At 41.5% G+C, this 21,977-nt stretch overlaps 1 protein-coding gene across 2 annotated transcripts in view; it reads left to right on the forward strand.

The window, feature by feature from the left end:
- The window catches only part of csmd3b (CUB and Sushi multiple domains 3b), a 523,594-nt gene that overhangs the window by 67,099 nt on the left and 434,518 nt on the right, over positions 1-21,977 (forward strand). The gene's annotated exons all lie outside the window — the stretch shown is intronic.

The raw sequence follows: 21,977 nt of genomic DNA on the forward strand, positions 1-21,977 counted from the left end.
AGCTGACCTGTGACCTTGAGGGATTAGTGCTGCATGTTTCACAAAGGAATTGTAGTTTTTTCAAAGAGCCATGGATCACTGCTAACAAACAGTTGACAGTCCCTGTGATGCAAGGAGATTTTTCTCTAGCTCTGCTAACCCCTTTGATCCTGAGAGTCACCTCATTGGCACAGTAACTTTCTCTGAGCATGGAGGCCTTGCGACTGATCACCGTGTCCGGCTTTGCCCCTTTCTGTCTCTCTGAGGTTGGGATTGGGAGCTTTACGAAGAGCGGAGAAGTACAAATTCTCAGCGGTTGATTGATGGCCTGTGACCCAGGTGAAGATAAACTGTGATTATTTATGTAGTTCGGCCTCAGCATTGTAATGAGCGCTGAATAATAAATCATACCATATGCATAGCCCTCCCTGCGCGTGCCCAAGGCTAGCACGGCAATGCGCTAGGAACCACTTTGAAAAACATTTTCCCTTTCCCCAGCTGCGTTCCCCTATTACTCAGAGCCATTTTCAGATATCTTCACATCCACACAATTAATCTGGAGTTACCTTGAAATATTTACGGATCAATTTAAATCATTCAGGTCTCATCCAGTGAAATATTAAAGGGTGCATCCGAATGCATATGAATGAGACATGCCTAAATGATGGTTTGGCCCAGCACGTATTGGTGGAGATGTTGTGAGCGCCAGTGCTCTTAAAGGCACAGCCAGCCAGCGTGGCAAGAATACAAGCCCTGTGGTAGACCTGTGCCAGTTATTGCAACAACCTTGAGAGCATACAGCGTGGTCTATATCCTCACCACCACTGACATCAAGGTAAAAAAAAATCTAACAAGCAACATCAAAGCCTTAGCACCAGACAGGGAGGGACTGATCTACTGGGATTTAGTTGATGCCCAAGGGGATGATATTGACACAGCCCAGGAAGCCATATAAAGAAAAAAAAGAACAAACACGCCAGCCTCTGAGTTCAACCAGAACACTAAAGGAGCGCATGTGGTAATTGCAGACACTTAGCGCAAAGTGCTAACAGTGTGATAAATGTCTGGGAATTGATGAGTCGTGAAGTGTATCGTGCCTCTTAAAAAAGAAACCCCTCTCCCGTACACACACACGCTTATTATTTCTACAGATGACAGTCAATTACATTTTACTGTTGATTGATTTTTTTGCCATTAGTTGAATCATCTACCAGTTTATCAATTGATTTTTAATAAGAGGCTCACCATTCCAGATGGTTCTGCACCGAGCACTTCTGCTAATAACTGTTCAGTACACTTGTTGTCTGTACCACAGTAGAGGAGGAGGGAGGGTTATCCTGGTATCCTCTGAACCTCCTATTTGTTGTATTGTCATATATTCGGCATTGTGGTGAATCACTGTATGAATCACACTTACGCTGGCTTGTCCTTGGTCCAGTTAATTTATTAATCTCTATTGCCTTTGCTTTTTATCCTGCCCTTTTAGTCACATCATTTAATAACATTGATATATTGTGAATGGCATCTCAGACTTAAATGGCAGTTTTAGTCTTATGGCCGGGCTTCAGTGTGTGTCTGCACTGTAAAGGTGTTGACTCTGAGGAAATAAACAGGTGTCAGCGTTGACATGTTCCAGCTGTGCTGTTCATGTGCACAGCACCGCCATCATGTGGGGGGGGGGGGGGGGTGCTGCCAGCTCCCTGAGAGCCTGGTAACACCAGTGCCCCAGTCAGGGCTAACACCCCCCACCCCCTGCTAAAGTCCTGTACAAGCAGGGTAAGCATTGCGGGAGGAGCCATGGGGGAGATTTCAGTGGTTGGGAAGTGTTGACACAGTGAAAAAGACGTGGCAGAAAACAGTGCCCCCCCAACCCCCTCTTCCCCTGAACATAAGCACTCACTGTGAGTTCACCGTGAGACCACCATCCACAGTCGCTGACCAGACAGCAGAGATTCTCACCAATGATGACCCATGTTCTGTGTAACCCAACATGCATGTCACGTCTCTTCACCTCAAAGATCTGTTGCATTTGACCTGTAGTAAACATACAGAAACAGCCAGATAGCAAGGCATATTTAGGGCCTCGCAGCCAGGTAGAACATGTTTAAAAGTCAATAACAGAGGGAAAATATGCAAAGCCTTGTAGCGGAAAAAAAACACTGCAGCCTCTTTTGCTGACACCTAGTGGCAGATATGTGCAGTCCTCTGTAGTCCAAAGATTTAATATGGAATAGCTTGCCAGCATCTGTATTTAGGAGCTCACTTTCATACATGTGAATCTCCACTGATAGGCCAGAAATCACACACCCTCTCCTTCTCTGAAATCATATGGCTACAAACACATTTATGATAAACTGACCATAAATAAATGTGTTCTCTCTGAGTATGAGTATATTCAAAGAGCTTGGAAAGGAATTCATCCATTGGTTGGGGCCACTGAAAATGCAAAGGTTCTGAACAAGCCTTTCTCATGTCACACAATGTGATTCACTGAAACAGCAGTGACCAACTGAAAAGATATGTATACAGTCTCTCAGGGTCTTTTCCTTCAGTGAACATTTCAACACAGGGCTTGCATTGTACTTCTACAACAAACCCTTGTTTTTTAAGGACTACATGTTTACTCTAAGCACTAACTCTTTCATCAGCTTGAGCTGACTGACTGAAGATACTGAAATGGAAAATACCATATTACAAGCGATATAACTATGTGTAAATGCACCCCTTAAACGAATTTCTACAAAAATACTTAAATTAGACATTACATAGATGTAATAATTGGCATATCAAAACTCAAACACATATTGTGGTCATACTATGTTACTGGATCGAAAAAAAAATTTATATACTGTGTGAAGATTCAGTAGGTTGAGTTTATTCAGCAGTGGTAATTACTCTATGGTTGGCAAGGGAGATGTGGGATGGCACTTTATACTGCTAATCAGATCCCCCTGCCTCTCGATCACTTAAAATGTCAGAATAAACACATTTGCGGGTGTTCAAAAATGAAATAATAGCCTCATTTACTTTACATTTAATTTACTTTACTATTTTTGGAATTTTTATGCAGTTTTATTTTATAAGATAATGACTAATTTTGCTGTGGAGTTGATTAAAGTCATGGTTTGATGAATCTAATTTAAGACAGCCACACAGCCATCTATTGGAATGAAGTGTTAGGAAGGCCTTGCATCGATTGTAGCAATTTTGACAATTTAAAGTACAAGTAGGGAACGGAAGCAATACAGACTGCAGAAATCACAGAGTATTTGAGAGTGAGCTCTCCGTTGGCTGTGAACAGTATAGCCAGAAATGATGCATAGATGGACAATATGACATGCTAGCATGTCCAAGGCCTTACAGGTGTTACTGAGGAGCCCTTGCTATGCAGTGCCATGGCTTTTCTGGCCTTTGAGCCTTTGTCATGATACAAAGCCAACCCTGTCATTCAGACCCTGAAAGAGAATGAGAGCAGAGGAGAGAAAGAATCTCTAAGCCCATTTGGAAAAAAAAAAAAACAAACAAAAAAACTACAAAAACACAGATGTGTTTTTCCTTCTCCTAATGCCGTCTCAAAATAACGGCTCCGTTGTGCCGTCCTCAGTGTCATTCTTCAGTGGGATAATGAGGTGCCTCATACTGCAGGCACTGCATTAGCTATGCCAGGAAAAAAAAAGAAAAAAAAAATCTATGGAAAACACAACAATTAATGTGGCTAGTTAGGAGATGTCAGTTTAAAAGCGCCTTTTTGACAGAGCATTTTGGGGCACAGTTCTTCTCATACTCCAGGTGAGCCAGTGCTTGCTCAAGCTTGTGACAGTGTGGGATGAACATGGGCAAAGCATGAGACCAGTAGCATTGCGGCAGCGGCTGTGGGCTTGTGTCCAGGAGGCCGGCGTAAATCTTAGATGGAGCGCTCTGACTTTGAGTTAAAGTTCAGCGCTCAAAATCATTTGTACACAGAGGAAAGGGCACCAAAACAAGTGTAGCTGTAAATGGTCTCTTTTTTCCCCTTGCCTTTTCTGATGCCCAAAATAACGCCTTTGTTTGACAGGCTGTTGAAGGAGCCTCAATTTGTCAGTATGACATGCATGCAAATGATGGGGTCAGGCTAACACAGTTCAGTCTCGCCTTACAGGAAATGCTCATAATATCTGTAAAGTTACACTGCACCTACATAGTTACTACTTTGTGCATATATACAACATTATCTTCTGCATACAGACACAGTTTGGTTGTTACATGAGTGTGATTACACAAGCCACAGACTGCTCTAACAATTCTGTGCTCTATGTAACTTCATGTTTATGTATGCAATAGTTACACCGCACCTAATTAGGAACAGTGTAAAGAGAGGTATTAGGGCTACATAATATGAGGTGGTACCTGCACCTAAAGGATTACATGTGCATAGCGCCTTTCAAGGTTCTCAAAGCGCTTAAAGGATTTCCTTGGCTCCTCTGGAGTGGCTTTTTGGTTTTCTATGTGAGGGTACACGCTGTGCCCGCAGCAGTGATTTGCATATGCGAGGGCTGGCCTGCAGGTGGCGGGCAGAGGGAGGTGAGGGACGAGCAGGACTGCCAGAGTGTGACATCAGGGTCCCCTCTCTGCGCAAAGTCAATAAGCAGCAGACTTTCAGTGGGGAAGGCAAGGTGTTTACTCAGCCCATTTACAGAATCTCCCCTGTAATTTTATGCACAGTTATTTTCAGGGAGAACAGCAGGTGTGTGCGTGTGTGTTTGTGTGGAGGGGGAGGGGGGAGAAGCTCTATGCAAACTGACATTGTTACCAACAGTACACCTGAAAAATATTGTTTGTTTCTGGTCTAATTATTTTCAGGCTAGAGGAAAATATGTGTCAGAGTCCATCCATATCTGAACGGATATTCTCTTCTTTAACTTTTTAACACCTTGGTGTAATCCCCTTAAACTAATTTTCTTCAATAGCTACCCAATAGACCTTGAAGCCACTTGCTGAATATGCTTTAATAGGCATAAAAATCAGCCCCGATGTCGTTGATGGGGCTGTGAAAAGCAATGTCTAATCATACCTGTGTTTATGCCTAAGGAAAATAAAGTTTTCATTTTCTTGTTCTGGGCTGTCAACCTTTAAGCGTTCACCATGGCACACTGTGACTATGAAGACCATTCTCATGGTCTCAAAGTGTACGTGTTATGGTCAAACCGCAACAACTGTGGACAACCTTGCTGATGTTATCCTCAAAGACCAGACACAAAAAACAAAATTTATTCATTCATACAGCCTGTTTCCTTTCAATCGCTTTTCAAAATGCCATTTTTTCCCATGGTTTGGTTCACATTTGGGTTCAACAACCTTGACCTCAGTTTCTGAAACCATCCTTTTCACAAGCTATGAAATAGGTGGAAGGCACTGGTCACTACCCATAAATTATACTGCAAAGCACTTTAATCATTCATCAATAAAGCTAAAACTAACACATGCACATACACACCTGACCATTACCTGCCAGACTGTTTCAGCAACCACACACCTGTCAGCTATGCTGTTTAGTCACTGGTAACCCACATTTAGCCTGTGTGCAGTCAAGCTGATTTCACTGGCCTTCAGTGACTTAGTGTGGGTGAATAAACTGAGGATCCCCCAGAACTGCAACATAATTGATTGTTCACAAGCACTCTCCATCAGTATTAACACTAAAGCAGTAAATGTTCTTGACGTCTTTAAATTTTCAGAAGTCCATCTGTGTCTGGTTTTTACGATCCTTGCAGGTGACTGGTGAGGGCTTGTCCTTCACAACACTCCATCGACTCTTGTGTCCAGCGGTCTGTTGTCAGCAGGGGGTGGGGGGGGGAACTTATTTGACAGGCTGTGTTCCTTTTTGCTGTTGTAATTCCACAGGATCAGCCAATGGCCCGCTGTTTAATCCCCTCCGGGTGTCATTAGACCATGTTGAGCCGCTGGAGATCACCAGCAATGACATGCCACCTTCCTCCTGGAAATGACCGATAACACCTGTACAGCTGGATTCTCTGCTCCAGCGCCAGTCCCCAGAGACCCAGGGCTGTGGTGGAGGTGGTGATGGGGTTTGGGGGCGGTGGTGGGACAGGTTACATAGCCCAGTGGAAGTAGGGAATTTTTTTTTTTTTTTTGCAGTTGTTTTTTTTTTTTCTTTTCTGTGCTGAGCGGTCGCCATGTTCCTTTTACTTATTAATGTTGACAAGGTGTTTCCATTTTCCATGATGCTTTAATGGCAGCGATTCCATCGCCTGAAACCTTTACTGCCAGACCCACCTCACCTGTTGTACCTCTTGCACTATCGCTGGGTGAAATTTGGCCGGTGATTTTTTTTTACCCTGTCTTCGTGGAACAGCTTTGTTTAGGTTCTAAATGCCCTCCTCATGAATAAAAAATAGGCAATGTAATGTATCTGGTGCTATGCTCTGGGAATAGCTGCTCCACAGCTGCCTGGTTTTATGCGCCTTGTTGAGTTTTTTCAGAGCAACTCTAGATGGATTTCAGTGTATGGAGCGACTCATCCGAACGAGAGATGAACACATACAGAGGTAGGAGCTGAGGATCAGAGTTGAGAGGGGTTGCTTGAGGTTTTTGATTTGATTTCATGTCGAAACCTTTGCCCTTGTGACTGCCATGGCTGGAACACTGTCTGGATATGCTTGGTAAGCTGCCGCGCAGGAACATGTTCAGCATGTTCCTGGTCCCTTTCATTTTCCTTTTGGTTTTATAGTGGTTTGAGGGCAATTTAAGAATGTAGGGATGATAAATATGCATGCATAGGAATTTATTCCAGCGGTGCCTTGGGGAAACGTTGTATGAATTGTTAATAAATCCACCTGCCACACGTCTAACTGAAGTGCAGATCAAAACTGAGGCTATCTATTCACCAACTCCAACAGGGCTTCAAAGCGGCACACTCTCTCCCACTGGGAAAGAGGTCAGCTTAGAAAAGGCAGAAGCCAAGGGACATTTCAATAGCAAGCGTCTCCCCTGATCAAGGATGCGTCCGTCTCAGTGGCTCATAACAAGGCAAGTCGAGAATTCATCTTCAGCAGCACTCACGCTCGTGTTTTAGCCTAAAATGGCTACTGTAATGTATATGAGCCTCTTTTGTTCGCTCTGTCCTGGCGAGAGCATGTGAGACTAGGCAGCTTTTTCCAGTGGAGGAGCTACATAGTTAATCTGTTTCTGCTGCTCTTTAGAGCACCATGCCCAGAAAGGGCATGGGTGTATGGCAAAAATCACCATTGTTACCCTGCAATGGCTGATGGGTAGTAAGACCCCAGCTTTGCCACGCCCTATACCAGAGGTCCAGAATAGTCAATATAGTAGAGTTAGAGAGCCGGTGCAAAGGGCAAAATCCTGACTGGACCACTGCTGCTGTACCCCGTTCATGGTACCCAACCAGAATTTCCCCAGAAAATGTATTATTAGATCTGTGACATGTAAACTTTATAAAACACCCCTGCGTAAATGTGAATAAATGGCAATGCAGGACAGATAAAACTGGATGTTTTAATCATTGTGATTGGAATGTGTTCGTATGGCCATGGTTTGTACATTGTTTGATTTGGTAATTTATTTATTTGTTTTACATTGGGATTGTACATAGATCCACATGTGATATACATGTGTTAATTATGGCGCTATTAAAAATGGCCCTCTGCATGTGCTGTGTGGTCTTACTCTAGGGAAGGTCTGCTGTAATGGTGGAACAATGCTGCCAACAATGTTTACAACATTGTGACTCCACAGCCGAACACCTGCTCTGCCATTCGATGCGAACAAACCCAAACATCTATTAACTAGAGAATTAATTTTAGCCACAGCAAAAGGAAAAACAATGTAAACAACAGCAGTGACAGCGAAGTGCTTTATCTTTCATCCCCTGAGTGTTCTTTCCCAATGGAATTAATTTCCTCAACATATCCCAATCGCACCTTCATCACAGTACTAATGGCAGCCATTGAGTGCCTTGGAAGGTGATCCTGTCCCTTTAAATGTCAGCAATGGTCATAGCCCTTGTTCTAGCAGCTGAGACAGAAGCATAGATGCTCAGCACTATGTTTGGTTTGTAAGGACCCACTCCAGAGGGGTTTGTAAAATAGTTTGAGGCAAATCCTTACACCGACGACCACTAAATTGTGTGAGGGCTTTACCTCATGAAAAAATCAGGGCAGCCTTGCTGTTTATGTGTACCCATTAGCTGAACATGCCTTACGCAAGGAGCCCATCACCTCCTGCTGAAGCTGAATCTGTATGCAGATTTTGCATAACTAAAGGCGCCAATTTAAATATTTCGTGGGATAGCTATTTTTATGTCTGGAGACACAAGGGCCAGGGGCTCGCAACTCCACCATATGCATTTTGCATTTTAGGTAAATTATGATCATTACACATTTCAGATTGCTACACCAAGCAAACCCCTCAGATTCAAGTTTTTACAGTATTTAAGAGACGTAAATGTATCCTGCAAAAGAATTATTGTTTTTCAGAAATTATTATTTCCTTTTCACAGGCATCCTCATTAGACAGAGACCTGTGAGATGGGGGAAAGCTGATGTCATGTGACACAAAGTTGATTTATACCAGGCAACCAGTGAATCATGACCTCTAAGCAGTGACTACATGGCTTTGTTTCAGCTGCATCTCCATTGAAATGAAATGGACCATTAAATTTGGTTCAGAGCTGCCACTATCTGCCCAACCATTTCCCTGAAGATCATCTCTCCTTGATTAGAAGTTATAGAAATGACAAATAAAGACTTGTTTCATTCACAGAATTGAGTTTTGAAAAGCTGGAAAGCTTGAGTTGTTTTTGTTATATTACAATAAACTGAGATGTATTTTTATACATTATTGTTATTTTTATTTGTTATTTTATTTCTTAGTTTGAATACATTTACATGTTGATAAAACTTTTTTATACAATTTGAATATGTAGAGCAATATTCAGCTGACTTGTCACAGTCACACCGAAAATCATCTTTACAATATTGCATCCAGTTTAAATTAAGCCCAGAGGTCTTCATAAATAATAATAACAATAATAACCAGAATCATAGTCACAAAATGCAGAGCATTTCTTCCACTTTGGTTCACCAGAATTCAGTAAGAGCTATATGTTCAAACTGAATAAATACATAAAATTTGCCCTCAGGGCCCAGTAGATATACTTGCTAATGCTTATGGCCAGTCCACTAATCACTTTCTCCTGTATAAAGACAGCAGGCAGATAGGTTCCGCGGTTCTCTTGCTTTATTTAAAACCCCAGATTGCATTGTGGGAGGACTGCATTTAGCCCACATACACAGGGCATGATGATAGTACTTGTTTATTCAACCTTTTTAACATTTCCCAGACATCCAGAGGCACACTTCTGTTTCATGCTACACTAATCTGCTTCTCCTAAATATCAAAAAATGGGGAAATTTAAAAAAAAACAAAGGCATGCTCATAGTCCTCCATTTGGATAATGTTCTGTGTGTTCTTACCATTATTCAGGGACCGCTCACATACTCTGATAACACAGAAAAATGGTTTGCTTATTTTCCCCTCACTTTGATCTTTGGCCAATACCGTCTCGTTCACATAGCGTGGAAAGAAATCAATTCAAAAAGCTTCCCAGCATGTGAGGAAGTGCTTTTGCCATGTGTGCTATTGGCTGGACAAGCCAGGCTACAAAGAGCAACTCGGTGCTTCGATGTGCTCCTGTTTCTATTATCTCTCCAGGTATAATTTTAAGAGGATGTCACCTAAGGTGAGGCTTCCATTGAAATGGTAGGGTGGATCAGTACTGAGGGCTGGCTGAAAAAAACTGGATCACTGGATCGCTTTCTAAATCTGAATTGCTGTCTTCATATGACCCTGACCCTATTATTTAACCCTGGCAATTCATTCTCAGTTTGGATTACGGAGTGGTACAACATTGATTTTATTTCCAAAAGGTTCACTCCTCAAATGGGGCCTGTGACATCATTGAATAATGTTAAGGAGCTCAACCCGAAATGTTTCACTTAATATCCAGTTGTACACACAGAAGGGTCATTTCATACTTAAGGGCACTGAACTTTTTTGTGCGTCCCACTTATGCATTTTTCAGTTTTTGGGATTTACACATTTACTTTTTTTATTCAGCTGAAATAGGTGATACAAAGTTGTGCACTGTGAAGAAATGTACATTACCCTGGAAAACCACACCTCCCTGCTTAAAGCCTTATCTCATCTCATCACTGAAGAATATATTTGAAAAAAACTAGCTTTCACACAAAAGCTGAGCAGATGCTTCTGAGAAATTAAAGCAGTCAAGGAACTGTGAGGAGCATTTTCAGGTATTCTGTATGAAATTATACAAATCAAAAATATCTGTGTCAAATATTTTTATTTTAAAAAAAGCAAATCACCAGATATTTTTTTTTACTCATTGGGTAACATTATATGAAAAATACAGCAAAAGAGAATTAGCCATAAGGATTACAATGTAAATTACAATATGCAGACATATTGTTGAGTTCTCCAACATTCTCTTGTGGCATTGAAGTAAAAGTTTTGGGACACACTCCTCACTGGGGTCTTTGCTGCACTTCCATTGTGCTATTCATTAAATCACTCTCCATCCTCCTGACGCTGGATTGGCTGCACCCCCCACCGGCCCTATCTGGATGGCTGACTATGATAGCTAAACAAATGGAGAACAGGAGATCCGTCACTGCTAACAGTTACCTGCTAACCACTAACCACAGCGCTGGAACTGTGGCCTACCTGCAGAGCTCACAGGCAGGTGCATGACCCAAACCCATGAGGGGGTGTTCCCGCCCACAGTGCTCCATCACGTGGGTGCCGAAGGGATGGAGTGCAGTTTTGACCATACCCCACCATCCTCACACATGCGGCATCACCGGTGCCGGCGGAGTGTACAGAATGGCAGGCCTCAGGAGATGGCCAGGAATGGGAACGGAGGAGATGGCGCAGAGTCGCCGTCGCAGTGTGGGCTGAAGAGGCTGCTGGGATAAGAGGCCCTCTTTTTGGCAGGCCTGTATGTCGGAGCCAGGCCACTCCGTATCAGCTGGGCCAGACAGACCACAGGCAGGGCATTAATCCCGCTGAAGAGATCTCCTCTTTAATGAGCATTTATTTACTGTCATTCAGCTAAAGGGGCTCTTTACTCCAAAGCGTGCTTTTATTTATTCCCCACCTCATGAACCATTAATCCCATGTACAGTGATTTGGCATATCCTGCAGTTTTACCCCACATGTTTACACATTACTTCTGTCCTATGAAATGAACATGATGCACACAGGCTGATAAGCCAGTGGCTCTGCCTTCATGTTCAAAGTAATTAAATTAGTGTGATTGGGGTTTGAGTGTTTACCTAATTGTTTATGATAATGCACAAATGGATAAATGCCTTGGGTGCCACACTGTCAGAGCAGAGATTCTCTGGGTATACATTTCCTCTGGATAACACGTTATGCTGCTGTCCTGAAACATTTTCAAAGGAACATGAAGTTTTGTTCTGGTCCAATGGACACCTCATTACTATAAGGATGGAAATACAAGGATTCAATTAAGTAATGGTGTTATTTGACCTGTAATGGCTCTGTAGAAAGGAACCAATGTCTGATGATATAGTCTGCCTTGTCAGGCACAGTATATCATTTTACACACATAAATTAGTCAATTAATCATGCCCATGCCAAAACTCCCCCATCATTCAGCTCTATTCCACATTAAGGGCATAGTCTTTATATTGCCCTCAAGGGTCAAGTGTTGATGTCACCTCTATTCTGAATGTCACCAGTTAATAAATGCCCCAAGTGCCCTCGGCAATGTATATTCCTCATTGGACCCTATATCAGATTATGATGAACAATTATAATTGTCCGGAGCATGGCCAATTGTACATTATTATTTTAGAATGGAATAGTTTGTGCTGGCATATTGACACATCTATTTTTTTTTTCTAATGCAATATTGTTCGCCTGCTTATGAGGACTCTCTTTCTGCGTTGGCAGTAAATAGTTTTGTAGAGGGCTCTAAATGAATATGCTATGATAAAAATATACTATGTAACATTTAAACCACAGAGGTTATGCATTGAAATAAGAGAAGAAACATTAAACGATATAATTTTAATAATGCATCTCAGCAAACATTTTAAAAGCTTTCAGCCACTAAATCACACACAAATATAAACTGCTGTGTTAAAATGCAATGGCTTCAATGAGTTTATCCCATGAATGCAATTCTATGTTGTTTAAGGCAGTGCACTGGATGCAACACTGTGGAGATGAAACTGACTTATCCGATCTTTTTGTGACAGGACTTCAATGTGATATGATTGGTTGAAATATGACCCCCTTGGGAGTTGTTGCTCAGCACTGTAATTTGTGAAAGAATTGCAGAATGCCTCTTCGGAGGCTGCAAGATGCTCTTTTCATTAATTTGCTGCATCCTTGACATTGGTTGTTTCTTTTTTTTTGATGGAACCAAAATTGTGTCAAGCATGTTAAATAAAACTTCTCAGTTTTCCTCCTCAACTGAAAACCAGGCATGCGTGGCCAGCTGTTCAGAGAGGTGCAGTAGATGGGGAGAGGCCCAGATGTTTTTTTTTTTTTTTTCCCACAATTTCTACCACTCTTCCCTGGAGCGCTGCATTGTCACACAGCTGTGCCTTAAATTTCCATAACCAACCTGGCAGCTTGGTATCTTGCTGCGACATGAAGAGGGCTTTTCCTCTCAGTGTCCTTGTGCCTCCTCTGGCTTCTTATCTCTCTCTGCACTCAGCTGAAACCGTGCCAAGCTATCTCCGCAATATTTATATGTGTATTTGTTTATTTATTTATTTATTTATTTATTTATTTATTTATTTATTAGGTGAACAGTTTGTCCTCAGCAAAGTGAGCGGGCATAAAGAAACCATTGGAAGAAGGAAAACTTCTTATTTTGGGATCACTCATCAGGCCACAGGGAATAAAAGTTTTTATTAGTTTATGTTTTTGCTCGTCAGGTGGTCCACCCCTCATGGCAGATGCAGCCCTCGTGCGACTTTGCCATGCAGATCCACAATCAATGTCGCACCATGCGTGACTGTCATGGGCCACGCAGTGCACCGCATCTGACATCCGACTTTGTAAGGAGGCCCTCTGCGTTTGACAGATAGCACTCCGCTGAATGATTAGCTCTGGAACAGTTTGGCTCAAACCCAGAGCGTCAGGGGCGGTTTGAGAGGGGAGTGGCGAGGCAGACACTTGACAGGAGATTGCTTAGATTAATTAACTTTGCAAATTGTCTTGGCCGGTTTGCCGTTCCACGCTGCGAAATCGGACGCTGCCTGAAAATTAACAAACAAATGGCTTTGCTGTTGCAAAGGACACCAGAAAAGACTGACAGCATGTTCTAAACTCAGTATCAATGGAGCAGAATACACATGCAGTTGAGTAACTGGCACTGAAATCTGTTATTTCATGGCAGAGAACTTTTACAGTATCTCCCCCTAAAAAACCTAATGCTTCACGGAACTTGAACAGAGTATTGGCGAAGGTGGCAGTTAGGGTTGGGACATGCTTTACTGTCAGTGTGGCCAACATTTTTGTCTCCTTGATATGACACCTTAGGCTGTGTACTAGACCCTTTTTGGTGTGTATTGTTATGAAACATTAATATACTTAGTGAGGCACTAATGTATATGCACATATTTAGAAAAAAAAAAAAAACTACCTTTGGGGACAAGCTGAATTAATCTTCATACATAAATGCATCATAACAAATGATTGGAGAGCTGTTCCAATATGCTTCGTGATAAATAACCTACATTTTGTGAAATTAACTTGCATGGTGCCAGCAATGAGAGCATGATTGAAATGAATTAATAGACTGGCAAAACTCAACGTCAAAGATTAATTTAGCCAACTCCTGGTTTTTACCTAATTCGCAGGGGTTCAAAATAACAAACTGTATTGTGATTACTTTTTCATCTCTTTCATTTTCTAAGAAATGTTTCTCTTTTTTCTGTAAAAGAACAAAGATTCATTTATCACTGTAGACAGATGCTATATTCTGACACCTGACAAGTTTGTGCTACAAAAAATGTTTTTTCGCTGTAATACAATTGCTCTGTGGATGATTGTATTGAAACTGTTTTTACTATTATTACTACACGGACATGATTATGTGGCCACAGAGTAAGGGTCTTAGGCTGTTTTCATACTTGGTCCGTTTTGCTGGTCCGAAACAAAAGTGCGATTATTCCCTCCTCCCCCTGCCCCCGCTGGTCTCCTTTCACGTTACATTTTTTGGTTGAGAACCCTGGTCCGTTTATGTCATCAACACGTAAGCAACGCGCAGCTTTTATTTACCAATGTCGCTAGGCAACGACGCAAAAGCTAGGCAAAAAGGAAAGCCACGCTATATTTGTTTTCTTATTCACCTTTTTGTTAATATGGTGCCAGCGCCAAAATAACCGTGTTCTGCATTTTCACTTCCATAAATGCGTCCCGCTGTCTGAACTGCTCGGATAAGGAGGTTTTTGAGACAGACGGCAATGAGAAATGAATTTGCAGCTTTGCTTGCAGAACATACACGCATACCTTCAAGGTGAGCGAACAGTGTGGCTACCTGCAATTATTTTCCAAATAGTTTTTAGATGCAAGCAAATAACAAATTACGCGTCATCAATAGCGTGTACTTCCTGGTTAGATCGGATAGCTTTCAAACCAAATGCGAACCGCACTGGAGTTCAGGTGAACCGTACCCCAGACCCCAGTTTTCTGGAGGACTCGGGTACGGTCCCTGGTGCGCACCCGAGTTTGGAAAACAGCGTTCACATCAAAAACAAAAAAGAACCGAACTAACGGCTCAAGCGGACTCGGGTCCGCACCAAAAGCTCTAGTGTGAAAGCACCCTTAAATGCAGTCGGCTGCTCTTCCTTCCTTTTCCTTCTGAAAAAATAAGTGAAAGACATATTGGCTGTATTATGGAATACCATACTGAAACTGAAAAGCGCAGGTATTTGACCTGTGAAACAAATTAATTCTGGAGAAAAAAGACAGCTGATGCTAATGTCCATAGTCAATATTTGACAGTCCCAACAAGGAGGTGAAAATATCTCCAGATTTTTTTCTTCTTTGTTCCAACATACTTGCATCCACTTGGCCATGGTTCCCTATTGCCCAGTGGGTCCCAGGTGCTTGATATCATCAGTCAGGTGCACAGGTGTTCACGGTCATGGCACTCCCCTGTTGCCCAGTATTGGTTTTCATTTTATATTTTATCAGTGCAGCATGGAAATGTACAACCCCAGCACTGGTTTGGGTGTAGTTTGTGTGCACCTGCATGCCTGACTGAGAGAACCACCCTTTTGTTACCAAGAGCATGCAACCAACTTTATTTTTTGGCTAGCCTCCAGCAGCAACAGTTATGAATATCCTGTAATGGAATTCTGAAAGAGCAGAATACTGAATCTGAATACTAACAGCTGAGCCATCAGTGTGTGCAGCAAGTGAAGCTTTCCTGTGGCTTAAATATTCCCCACAAAATAGCTGGCCTCTATAGAGGCAGTGAGAATGATGCGTGGAATTAGAAATGCATCTCTTATTTGCACTAATGACAGTATGTCAGAGAGACAAATGGGATATTGCATTTGGCTTGAACCTCGTTCGTATTATATAAGCCGCAGGGTCTCATTGGAGTCTGCATCAGGGGCTACATATTATACACTAGCTAGCTCATTTCCAGTGGGTATGCCTGAGCACATGTGTAGAGTTAAAATGGTTCTGTTTTAAAGCTTTCCCTATATTTTTAAAAAAATAATTCTCTGCTTTCTGACGTAAACTCTGATACCTGCATGGCATGAAACAGCAACCTGGTCCTTCCGTCTGAGATGCAGCAAATTACTCTGGAAATCATCCATGTAGTTTTTTTAATAGAATATATTTATGTAAATTACTATACTTTCCATATGCTGAAAAAAAACTTTTTTCCAACAAAAAGTAGAGACACTGGATGCATACGATTCCAGCCTCATTAGAGGATCCAAGCAGAAACGTAATGCACTAATTTGCTCAGATTACATAAAGGTCACATTCCTCATGCTGAACACTAAAATGTGTTGTAAAATCTAATAAAAGGAGAACCCTCTGGAACTGAGTCTAAGAAATGGCATGGTACATTTTACTGCTAATCACACCAGCAACATTATTTATGGTGATGGTGATGATGATGATGATGATGACGATGAAAATTATAATAAGTAAAATATTCATTAACACTTTGGTGATATCTGTATAATAAGTAAGAAAGTCATTTTGCAGTGGTACTCATACACAATATGCTAAAATGAGATGAAGTAATGAAACATAGGCATTACTGTGTGCATTTTTGATTCCATTTGCAAAGTACCTGGGGTGCCGTTATCTGTTCCTTATAAGTCAGGGTTATTTCATATTCAATAACCCTTAATTTCCTTCCATTACCAAACTGAGGACCAAATTACGGACACCAGCTGCGGAGTACCAAATTTCAATTTTCATATGGAATTATACAAAGTTGGATCATATAGCACAGCAGTTGGCTATGTGATAGCATTTAAGACTTGATTTGAAGCTTGATTTGGTGGATTTGCGCAAAAAAGTAAGGGAGAAACTGGCTCTACATTGATTTTTCCATATCTGCAGTTCTCACTCCAAAGTTGACTAATACTTGCCAACTAATGTCCTGTGGAGCAATATGCAAACTCAAAATAGCACTGGCTCCACAAGTATCTGCCTCAGTTGGTTAAAAAAAAATAATTTTTTAAACCTCATTTGTTCCCCAAGTCTATAATCAGGATAGTCATCTACAACATTTATGTCTCATCTTCATCTGATTTGGGCTACATTTAAAGTAAGTCATGAAATTTCTCAGGTTTTGTAGGATGAGAGTTGGATGCATTCATGTATTATGAAAATGTGTTTGATTAGACAAGCATCTTGTACCAAGACCGGTGGCGTCGTTACGTCCGATCATTCGGGGCTATAGCCCCGAATATTTTAAGCCTAGCCCCGAATAATAATATAATATTTATTTATTATAAAGGTAGATATAACCTCCCCAATCTACTGATGCCGATCTCCCTTCAAAAAAAAAAGACAAGCCCCAGGAAAACTTGACTTAGCCCCAGATCTTTTCAGTAGATAGAAACGCCCCTGACCAAGACTGTCCTTCTGTGCATTCCATTCTAATCCATGTCTGTGTTGCCTCAGAATTCTTTAATAATAGCTTTTCTGTTATTTGTAACTGAAAGCAAATTAAATTGAGGACAAGATCACCCCTAAATTTTGCATTTTGTGCAATGTAACAGCCAGCCAAAGACTTTCAAAGTCAAAGTGAAGCTGCCGTGAGTCTATTAGCTTGCTGTCATGTTCTTGCTTAGCCATACGTTGGATGAACGTTTGTTAAACCCTAGATTCGTTTCAGCAGTTCCAGAGGGCATCTTCCTTTTCTCCTTTCCAGAATTTCCCATTGCTGTTTTAGTTTTTAATATCAATTATATGCAATTGCTTGGACTTTTTAAATAAATTATAGGATTGCATTCAAATAATCTGCAGCATATTTGCAGAAAAAAACTTTAGCAATAGCTCTGATACAAAATTAATAATTCTGACACCCAACTTCCGCTCTAAAAATACATTTACCACCTCAGCATTGGCATAAATGAGAGGAGAAACTGAAACCGCATGGATGTGAATTATTTCACATTAGCCCTAGAATCTGTATTCACAGTGCAAAAGAATGAACATTCCAATCTTGTAGATACACGGAAGGGCTCCATACTATCATTGCATTTCATTTGCCTATGAGAAGCTCATCATGACAATGTCTGTTTGCAATAACGGTTTCACTTTGCTGTGGCTTTTCATTTTGGCCCGAATTGCCCTCCCTCTGCAGTGGAGACATGAATAAAACTCAAGCTAATGAGTGAAGGCCTCATTATGCCATGCAATCTGAAAGCCCTGCCTTTTCACATATCGTTAGCAGTTATTAATGTATAAATTTGCATGTTCCTGATTAATAACTTCCTATTTCCCTTACCCACAAGCCCAGGGGTTGTTGATTAGCATGCTGGGTGTACTGTATGTAAACAACCAGATTAGTGGAAATTTAAATTGGTCCAAATTTTCAAACAATGTATGACACTGCCAAAGCACATAACTGTCAGTAACACAGCAAGGTCTGTGAAGTCCCAAAGCAAAAAAATGTGGTCACGAACCTTGAGGTTTGGATTCTCTGCCAAGACAATGCAGTTTGTTCTGAAGAGCTATGCCTGTAAAACCCATCATTCTGAAGCATTTGTTATGTTATCTTAAACTACATTCAATCCTATGAATGCTAAAGACTCAGTAATGAGGCCCCTGACCACACTGCAAGAACATCAAGTTTGAAAAACAAAAAATCAAATCAATGCGGAGTTAGATGGAATCAGCAGCACCTTAGGCCTCAGCAGCAATGGAACCCAGTCTTCCAAGAGAACCAGATCTGCAGGCTTCACATTTTTAAACACACATCATCTTTCTGAAGCTTGCACACCTGAGAGAGGTGAATAAAGCAGAAATCAATGTGTCCCTGATGGGCAGCTCTCCAGTGGACACTGCACCACTGGAGAGAAATGGGAAGGGTCTACTGGCACCATCCAGTGAGTCACACAAATCTAACCAATGATGTTAGGACCCTGCCTTCATCACTCTTTCCCAGGACCCTCTTCCCTCTGCCCACCTCCAGCCAGGCTGCATACATCACTCACCAGAATGAGTAGAGAGAGACAGAATGCAATTTCCAGGGTTTCTGCCTTGATTGGAACCCACAATGCACCACTATTTCTTGTCCATTCATTTCTGCTGCGCATGGAAATCTGATACGTTCGTGGTCAGCGCTCACAGAAATTGGTGTCAAGTGTCCTGCAGTCTATAGTTAATAACAGAGAAAGATCTTATGACTTTGAAAATTGACAGGCTAAGTGTCACTTTAAGACCGCCTAGAGTGCAAAAATCCAATCAGCTCCTACACACCCTTGCACATCTCCATGCAATTTTGCCTGCATTTTAAAGACTGTAGAAGTGAAGTAGAGAACTTATAGAGAACCTCACTCCAGGAATTACACTGGGCAAGAACTATCCACCTGATCGTGGTTAGATTACAAAGTGATTACCTGTATTCATACCATTCTATTACATACAATACTATTGCCATACTAGTTATAAACTGCATGCATGGAGAGGAGACTGCATTGTAATTGGAATGACGGACAACTCTCCCTGCTGGGCGCTCTTTAAAAACCTGCTCCAGCCTCGTATGTGGAATCCAATCAGGTGCATACCACCAGGGAGCTGACTAGAAAGGGGAAACATGCCTATTAATTTCAGATTGAAGATCATGGCAATCAGAACAGAAGCAACCAGAGACTTGGTTAACTCAATGGTGTGCTAAATTGTGTGACCAACAGTTATTTTCGTGGGAGTCACAGATACAGTAATTTGGTATTTGAAGACCATGCTCTGGTCTGGTCTCAGTCCATGAGACCAAATAATGGCCTCCAGGGCTTATCACAAGAGTTCCCAAAACACTACACTCCATAACTTTAATGCCTGCAACATGGTGGCACTGGTGATCATGTCATATTTTAATAGACACACATGGTATTTTCACTATGATCCTTAATATGATGGTAAAAATGTAATCGTCCCCTATTCACATAAGTGAAAGGTAATTGCAAATCAGGTCATTACAAAGGTCAAAGGTCATTACAAGTATCCACCACAACCTGTGAACATGTGGTAAATAAAATTTCAAATTTAATTTTATTTATTCAAATTTATTCTGGAAACAATTCATTTTTAGAAGGTTTGACGTCATTTGTGAGGTCCCCCCACTGAACAACAAAGGATTACCTTTTTAATAAACAAAAACAGGATTTATTAGCTCATAAATGAACGTGAGTATCAATCATCAACAATTTTAGGACATAATTTAATAACTTCACTGTGTTTATTATAATGTCATAAGGATGACTAATGTATACATATTTGCATATTTGAAAAGAGTCAAAGCTGTCACAGAATGAGAAAAGCAGGCCACCCTATAATAATAGTATTAATGTCACAATTAACAATAATGTGTTTCAAACACAATAGATTAGCACTGGACACCTCAAGCTGATAATGGGCCTTTCTTTATGGGGATCTTGTCACAGAAGTGTAAACATGTGCCCATGAACTTCATTAACAGGGAAATGTATCTGGGTCCTTTTGTGAACAGAAGGCTGCTTATAAATAGCTGAGGTTGCTTCAGTGGAAACTGGAACGGTCCACTGCACCAGATTGCAAAGATGGGGGGGGAAGAACGTTTTTCCCTGCTGGGAGAAGCGATGGGCCTGGTAGGATGTTGGTTTTGATAAGGAAGCATGCTGTTGTGAGCGCTGTGTCTGGTTCGGCAGGGTAACGAACAGAAGGGCTTTACTCTGGGTTACTGAGCTGCATTATTAGCAGCTGGGCCCATGTTTGGCCTGATGGTGTTTGCCACATCCGCCGCACGGGGGCCACCGAGGCCTCTGCCAATTCACAAATCCCTCTGTCTGTCTTTGCAACAGCTACTTCATTCATTGTCACTGAGGCGGTCGCCAGTAGGATGTCAAAGCCCTCCACTCCACGCAATTCACCTGTCACACTGGTGTGAAGTCCAACAGCATATGTAAACATAGGTATAGTTCCACCAGTAGGATAGAAACTACTTCCTGGTAAGTTGAGATAAATATTCTGAACGAGCTGGTTATTTTTATCATTACCAAGTTACATTTATACATTTTCAAATGATTCATTTCATATGATACAAACTTGAAGAACATACAACAAGGATGATCCTAACAGCTGTGCTCCTCTCACTAACAGCACCAATAACACACATGAGTGGGGCTGGGTGTATAATGTCAGTAGTAGCTGTAGCTCTATTCAAAGACTAATGTGACAAACCAATGCAGTTTGCATTTTTAACACAGGATGAGTGCCTAGTTTGGTTCAATTACAACGGAAATGGTTCTCAGACTCCTGGTAATTTGCTGTGCTGGAATGGACTCATTTAAATTAAATGGCATTTAAATGGAGCAGCAGTCATTATGAAACTTGGTAATAACTGGAATTAAAGCACAACATTTTCATGTATTAATCAAATAACTACCACCAACAACATGATAGTGAAATGCTTCTGTGCAAAACAAACGACATATCATGAGTTTTTAATGGGCAAAACAACTGTCCAGTTTTAACCCTTAAAGGAGATGCATAGTGCCATGTAGCATATGGAGGTATTCTTCTACATGTAGCAATTAGCTAAAAGTGAGGTTCACATTTTAATTTTGATTAATGCAGTTTATTAAAATAATGAAGGTCCACCTAAGGTCATCTTCGCAGAAGATCTATCTGCGCAGTCCACACTAGGTCACCATTTGGATCCTCCTTGTGCACCTCCACCACCCACACAACCAGATGTAGATCTGGCCCTCATTAAAGAACCCGTTCCCCTGGCTTAGGACCTGTACAAGACCCTCAATCAAAGGGGAGCTGTGGCCTGTCCAGATATGACAGAGCAGCATGCGCGCCCAGTCCATCACCTGTCACTCCATGCACCACCGGAGGCAGAGCAGGCCTGTAAAACAGGAGGGGTGCTGCGGATTAAGGTTTGCACTCCGCCACACTCACCACAAGCCACAGGGTGGGCCACTTTCTCCTTGCACTCTCTCCAGTCTTATCTTACAAGCGTGCTTCTCTCCAACATAAATTCCCTGTGCTTTGTATGAACTGTGAAGACTTTATTGCACAATTTACTTCATTTATTCATAGACAGGAATGGTACACCAACTCTCTCTCTGTCTCTCTCTCTCACTCTCACACACACACATGCATGCATGCACGCGTGCACACACGCACACACATTTTGTCTTTGCTTGTTGTGTGAATATTACATATTATCATAG

The sequence above is a fragment of the Megalops cyprinoides genome, chromosome 21 (assembly GCF_013368585.1).
Source record: "Megalops cyprinoides isolate fMegCyp1 chromosome 21, fMegCyp1.pri, whole genome shotgun sequence".
Classification (NCBI taxonomy): domain Eukaryota; kingdom Metazoa; phylum Chordata; class Actinopteri; order Elopiformes; family Megalopidae; genus Megalops; species Megalops cyprinoides.